The sequence below is a fragment of the Phalangium opilio genome, unplaced genomic scaffold (genome assembly GCF_054372755.1).
Source record: "Phalangium opilio isolate 3A_F unplaced genomic scaffold, DU_Popi_V2 ptg000390l_1, whole genome shotgun sequence".
NCBI lineage: Eukaryota > Metazoa > Arthropoda > Arachnida > Opiliones > Phalangiidae > Phalangium > Phalangium opilio.
Window position 1 is genome coordinate 1107482 of NW_028324234.1, and position 7135 is coordinate 1114616.

Here is a 7135-nt window from a genome sequence, read left to right on the forward strand (position 1 = left end):
ACCCCGAAATCTTCACCTAAAATCCCGAAATCTCACATTCAAATCTAGAAATCCCGAAATCTTAACGTAAAATCCCGAAATCTCACCCTAAAATATCAAAATCTGAAAATTCCCACCCTTACAATACACGTTTTGCATCTATTTAAGAGGGGAAGACACGGGGTAAAACTCTGCCTTCCATCTCGCTTTTTGGCGCCTGCGCTATTTAAGAGTACTGTATTACAAATTAGACTATTTTTGTCGATTTTTCTCCGGTATTCATTACGGTAAATTAAGACAAATTTATAGTCTATATTTCAAAATCTCGAAATATCCTTTGAACACCGGAAGTTAATAGTAAATTTTGATATCCCTGCAAATATCCAAAATTTCATCAAAAATCTGAAAATCTCCTTCAAAATCTGAAAATCTCCTTCAAAATCCCGAAATCTCCTTCAAAATCTGAAAATCTCCTTCAAAATCCAGAAATCTGGAAATCTTGTTCAAAATCTGAATATCTCATTGAAAATCCCGAAATCTTAAAATCTTGGACTAGATTTCAAGATTTCTAAAATCTCAGTCAGAATCTCAAAATCTGGGGAAAATCTCAAAATCTTGAAATCTCAAAATCCCGTACACTAAAATGCCGAACGTCCGACCCCTCGGGTGATATGCACAAACCGATATAATACCGGTGTCGCAGACCGATATGGCACTGAAATAGTTCGTTCGAGATTAATTTACCGATATATCAGTTCGAGCTTATTTTACATGTTGGTAATCGGTCGATATCTTTTGGTAGTCAGTCGATATCTGTAGGTAATCAGTCGATATCTTTTGGTAGTCAGTCGATATCTTTTGGTAGTCAGTCGATATCTGTAGGTAATCAGTCGATATCTGTAGGTGATCAGTCGATATATGTTGAACAACGATCGATATCGGTTTCGTTGAGTTAAATAATCGGTTAGCACAATTTAAGTTATCGGTTGATATCTATTGGTATTCGGTCGATATCTGTTGGTAGTCAGTCGACATTTGTAGGTAATCAGTCTATATCTGTTGGTAATCAGTCGATATCTGTTGGTAATCAGTCGATATCTGTTGGTAATCAGTCGATATCTGTTGGTAATCAGTCGATATATGTTGACCATCGATCGATATCGGTTTCGTTGAGTTAAATAATCGGTAAGCACAGTTTAAGTTATCGGTTGATATATATTGGTAATCAGTCAATATCTGTTGGTAATCGGTCAATATCTGTTGGTAATCAGTCGATATCTGTTGGTAATCAGTCGATATAAGATGGTAATTTGTAGATATCTGTTTTCTAACGGGTCGATATTGGTTACATTGAGTTAAATAATCGGTTAGCACAGTTTAAATTATCGGTTGATATTAGCATCGACATCGGTTAGTTTACGATATCGGCCAACACTTTTATCAAAACTAGTGAAAACACGACTGATCTACATATCGCAAGTCGGCAATCAGTCTTGGGTTGATATTGGCTTCTAAATATTCATCAACTTCTTTGACGCTGTCTTGGTCGAGCACCGGAGTTCTGGACCAAATTGCGAAGTTGTCTGCTTGGAAAAAAATACAACTGAATCAATTTATATATGATATAAGAAACATCCCATAAAAGTGTGGTCATAGATAACTACAAAAAGAATACTTTATTGAAGTTTGCGCTCGCCGTATGAGAAAGGCCCCTTAACCCTAAGAATAGTGTCGGCCCCCTCGGCCAATCTTCACGACAGGGACCACGAGTAGGGTTCGAAAATTGCGGTAATTATGGAAAATGGTAAATAACTGTTCAAGGAAATTCATCAAAATTCAAAAATAATTAATTACATTGAACATTTATAAGCTAATTATCACTTGAACCAGGAATGTATGGAAGGGTTGGAATGGCTAAGGTCAAATACAAATCGGCGTGAAATGATCTTGGAAACAACTGGCGTGGCTTAATTTATGCTAGTGACGTCATAGCCTGACGTAAAAATCGTATTTACCACTTAAATTATTTTCATTCATTCATTGGCTGCCATAAAAACTTGTTTGCTATAATTCTCCACCCTCTACCCTAGGTCCTCTGGCTAGGATGAGAGAATCGAATATGAACGCGAACGGCGGCGAATCAGCGCATTTAACTTTAAAAAATCTAAAAGGTCGCTTCTGCCATACCTTTTTTAACAAGTCATGACATTTTTCGCCTTCGGTAGACAGTTAAACAGACGTAGGGGGAGGAGCTACACTTCTCAAAATAAAAAAGGATTTGCCTTATGTTTCCACTATCAAGGGTACAACGAGAGCCCCCTTAGCCATTCCAGCCCCTCCATACATTCCTGCTTGAACTTATAAGTTTTCCTCTTCAGCCACATCGTATTATGAACATCTACGATGTGGGTCTTAGTTTAACCTGCCCTGTTGTCGGTAGGGGCGGCGGCTTTGTGAAAGTACCGCCTTTGGCAGTGTACAATTTTGGGTTCGTCATTGAAGGGAGAGTGAATGAGAGAGAATTGTGGGAGGTGATATTTTTCCTTCGTGTATTTTAAGAGGAAGGGGATTGTAATAGTAAGCATAAGCATTTAGTTGTACTAGTATGGTTAAGCATTTTGAATTGTATTTTACGTTTGCTCGATATTTTTAAAGCGAGAGACAAGATTATGCTATTGCCTTAATTTAAATGGTAGGTTTCCTACTCCCGTTAAAGTTTTGTCACCCGTATACAATGATTATTTCACGCTTTCAATCCCGCTCCCCTATTTCATCATTCAAAGAAATCGTGGGGAATTTTATAAGCAAAAGCAAGTATATACTGACGTTATGTTTAGAATGGTCTTATGGTATTGTTTACTATGAGGTTTTTGTATGAATAATCATTATAGCACTGTAAATACAGTGAATCAAGAGGCTAATCACTCTGATTTTCTTTACTTCAATAAGGGTTAGGTATGCGTTATGGTTAATCGTTTTACCACAATTATAGGCTGCGCATCGTGGGGCTACTCACTTAAGTTTTCTGTTTGCGTCATACTATTAAAATTATTGTAATAAGGATTGGGGGTAATAATTTTAGCACTGTTAAAGGCTTCCCTTCGAGGAGCTACTCTCTCATGTTTTCTGTTTGTGTTGCACTACAATTTTTAGAGTAGATAATTTATTGGAGTAAAGATCGTGGGTAATCCATTTTGAAAATTAAAGACAGCACATCGAGAAGCTATTCACTCAAAATATTCTGTACGTCTTTTAAGGGTTAGACATATGTTACGGGTAATCATTTTAGCGCTGTTAAACGCTTCGCATCGAGGGGCTACTCACTCACGTTTTCCGTTTGTGTCGCACTAACATAAATACATGGAAGAACTACGCGAGATGGAACGGCGACGAAGATAGCGGAGCCTCTACCAGAAATGAAGCGAGTGACGTAGGAGAGCTCTCCGAGATAGTGGGAACAGAAAGTTCAGTCTGCGCAATATTCGCGCGCCTCTGATTTGTTATTGGTTACAGCTGTTAACGTTGAGGTTTAAAGCCGAGGCAGCGCCAACCGTCCATCTCTCGAAACTTGGCGAGAGTACCGTAAGCCTTGTTCACTAAAATTTGAAATTGAACTGGCGCGCGCCAACCGACGCGCGCAGCCTTTCCACGTACCCACCTTTAGGAAGGGAGGAGGAATCTAAAGGGGGTATTCAAGTTTTTGGACGACAGGTTTTTCAACACTAGGGGGCTGTTCCATCTCGCGTAGTTCTTCCATGGTAAATATAACCGAAATTAATAGATTGAAGTAAGGATTACGGGTAATCATTTTAGCACAGTAAATGGTACCGCTTCGAGGGACTATTCACTAAAAATTTCAGTACTCCTGTTTATTACGGTACTATGTGACTACTATTACGAGCCCAGCCCCTGTGTCGTCTTGTTCAAATTTTTCCCATTCCCACGCTTGCAGTTCGACCTTGTATGACTTACTCATGAGGAGAAATAAGTACGCATGCGCGGGTAGAGGAAAGATTTCAAGTGTAACATGATTTAAAACATGGAGCTTTTAAACCATTTTCCAAGCGAAATAAATAAGAATTCGGTAGTGGTAAATTACCATTTTCGTAATTTACCCGAGTAAATCGTCAATTACAGTTACCCTAGTAAAATACCATGATTATTTACCGATTTAGAACCCTAACCACGAGTGAATAGTCCCAATGTAGTAGCCGATCGTAGCTCTAGTACCAAGAATTGACCTTTGGATCGTCACCTCAGATTTACAATTTTCCATTTACCCTCGTCCTCCAATGAAAGCTTAAACTCTCTCTGAAGTATACTTCCTGTTTCTATGATAAGTGCACATACATTGAAAGTTGCAGAGAGATTGTCCGTACCAATTATAAATTATTGCGTATTTATTTAATTTCTGTGTTATTATTTTAAATGGCGTTTCGTTGCAAGGTAATGCGTCTAAAATAAACAATTTAATCAAGAGAAAAATATTAAAATTGACAAATTATTAGACCCTTTTCAAATGACGGTGGTAAAGTAAGCCCACCTTGATGGAACATTGATGGGAGGGTATGTGGCAGTGTTGCCAATGTTCAAACCTTCATTTTCCCTCTGAAGAACCGGAGCTTCCGAGATGTAGATTTTTACGTGGGGAAATATCCGGTTTCATAGAGGAAATATTTTTACCCTATATGTGTACTAGGTGGCGCTTTTATTACCGCTGCGACAGGGGTCTTCCATAAATTATCGTTGATATTTTAGGGGCCAATTATAAAATATTTATGAAAGAAAAGGTTTCACCCTTAAATTAACGTTATTTTTTAGGGGATTTTTTTTAACATTGCTTCTTGCTAATTCACAGTTTTAATATATCATAAGAGGAATTTTTTACCCCTTAATAACTTTTAATTTTTTAACATTATCTTTTTTATCCTTTACTTCTTTGGCGTGATTGTTTAATAAAGGTCTTCGGAAATTTTCTAAACCATTTTCTTACTATCCGCAACCTCAGCTTCACCGCTCTACGTCTATGCCTTGCCCTAATATTGTAGCAGTCGACGGGGTCACGGGCGGGGCCGCCATTACTCATCAGAGCGTACGAGATTTGAAATCTTTATCAATTTTGATGATTTCAAAGATTTAAGAATGATTTGCTGGTTTGGAGCCAATTTGAATGATTTGGGAGTGATTTTCACGATTTTACGATGATTTCGATTCGATTTATGTGATTTGAAGGATTTGGAAATGATTTGAACGATTTGTACGATTTGACTTAACGAGAATTTGAATGATTTGTCGGGGATTGGAATGATTGTCGAGGATTTGAATGATTGTCGAGGATTTGAATGATTGTCGAGGATTTGAATGATTTGGTGCTATTTGAATGATTTGTCGAGGATTTCAATGATTTGATGGGATTTGAATGATTTGGTAGTGATTTGAATGATTTGCTAGTGATTTGAGCGATTTTCTAGTGATTCGAGTGATTTGGCGTTGATTTAATAGTGATTTTAATGATTTGATTGATTTGATGATTTTTTGATTTGACTGCTTTGTATAGTGATTTGACTGATTTACGATTGATTTCACTACTGCCAAATCGGTTCGGGTTGCCACGGAATTTTCAGAACCAAATTCCCTGACTTTTCCAGGTTTTCCCTGACCTTTTTAGGCCGAAAACGTATATGTTTACAGCACGTTTTAAGTGCTTATAATTAAATAAATTCTCTACATTAAGTTTTCCCTTGTATTTGTTGCACCAAAATGATTAAGAAACAGTCTAAGAGATTTTTTTAAGGCAAATACTTTATAAAAACAATTCTAGACATTTTTAAGGACTGCTCTAGAGTTTTCTGTGTTAAGAGAGGATGAGGAGAAATCTTCATTACTCTTTCAATAAAGACTTATCCCCAGAAGTGTTACTCACTAAAATCAAGTTCCCTGACTTTGCTGAAACTTTTAAAATTCCCTGACTTTTCCCTGACCTTTTCGGCCCATTTTTATATTCCCTGACCTTTTCAGTCCATTTTTAAATTCCCTGACTTTTCCAGGTTTTCCAGGATTTCCTGGTACTGTGGCAACCCTGGGTTGTTTTATCCAAAAATTACCTTTTCCCCTCCAAAGCCAAAATACCGCAAAACGGGAAATTTCCGCTCATTGGCAACACTGGTATGTGGATAAAAAGACGTTAAATATGACTTCAAACAAAAGGACTGTTGGTGGATTGGTAACTTAGAAGCTCTATATAACGTCTTTGGATAAAAACATCGAATGTTCCATCTTAACCATAAATAAAGCAGACGATACCGCTCCTTCTTTTGAAAAGTGACTGTTAGTCATCGTAATTTACTTGTTCTGGAATATCGTATTGTTAATTTCGTTTGCAGTCCACAGTTTCTACGCACATCACGAAAGAAGGCTTCAAAACGTCTGTGTTTATTTGACTTCCTTCAAAAAAAGAAAAAAATACCATATTTAAGCGGCTTAGAAGAAACCAAATTTAAAATATAATCAGTTCGATTCTAAATCACTCAAAACCCAATCATAATGTTTGTTCTGTCAGTGAGCACAAATAGAAAGGAGAGTTGGAGAGACCAAATTCTCCCTCAGCCCCCATTCCAAAAACGTTAACAGTGCTGGGGCTCTCTAAGATGTCACGATTAAAATATGGAGTTTTAAAATATTAATATTAAATCAATTCTTTATATACGTTATTACTATGAAAAAGTTAAATCTCTTAAACCTCTTCTTGTTATAATTAATATTAAATTTATGAATTATGTTTGTTCAAATTTAGCAACGGTTAATATTTCCCCATTCTCTCCATCAAAGTGCATTATCATTTTTTGCTCAAATTTAGCAACGTTTAATATTTCCCCATTCTCTCCATCAAAGTGCATTATCATTTTTTTGTTCAAATTTAGCAACGTTTAATATTTCCAAACATGTATTCTAGGCCATATTATCTCCGAGAAAGGAATTGAAGTAGATCCAAGTAAGGTAAAGGTTATTCGTAACTACCCCACACCCAAGTCACTCAAATACATCCGACGATTTTTGGGTATGGCATCTTATTAGCGACGCTTCATTCCCCACTTTTAGATGAATTGAAAATTTAGCTGATGAAGGAGAAATTAAGCAAATGCAAAAATAATTTTAA

At 36.8% G+C, this 7135-nt stretch overlaps 1 long non-coding RNA gene across 1 annotated transcript; it reads right to left on the minus strand.

Annotated features, from left to right (window-relative positions):
• Positions 1-1259: 1259 nt before the first annotated feature.
• On the minus strand, positions 1260-6426 carry LOC149594179 (uncharacterized). Its single transcript, XR_016379457.1, has 3 exons — positions 6326-6426; positions 4330-4434; positions 1260-1562 (listed from the first exon to the last, which is right to left on the minus strand). It is a non-coding gene; the product is annotated as an uncharacterized LOC149594179 (long non-coding RNA).
• Between the last annotated feature and the right edge of the window lie 709 nt (positions 6427-7135).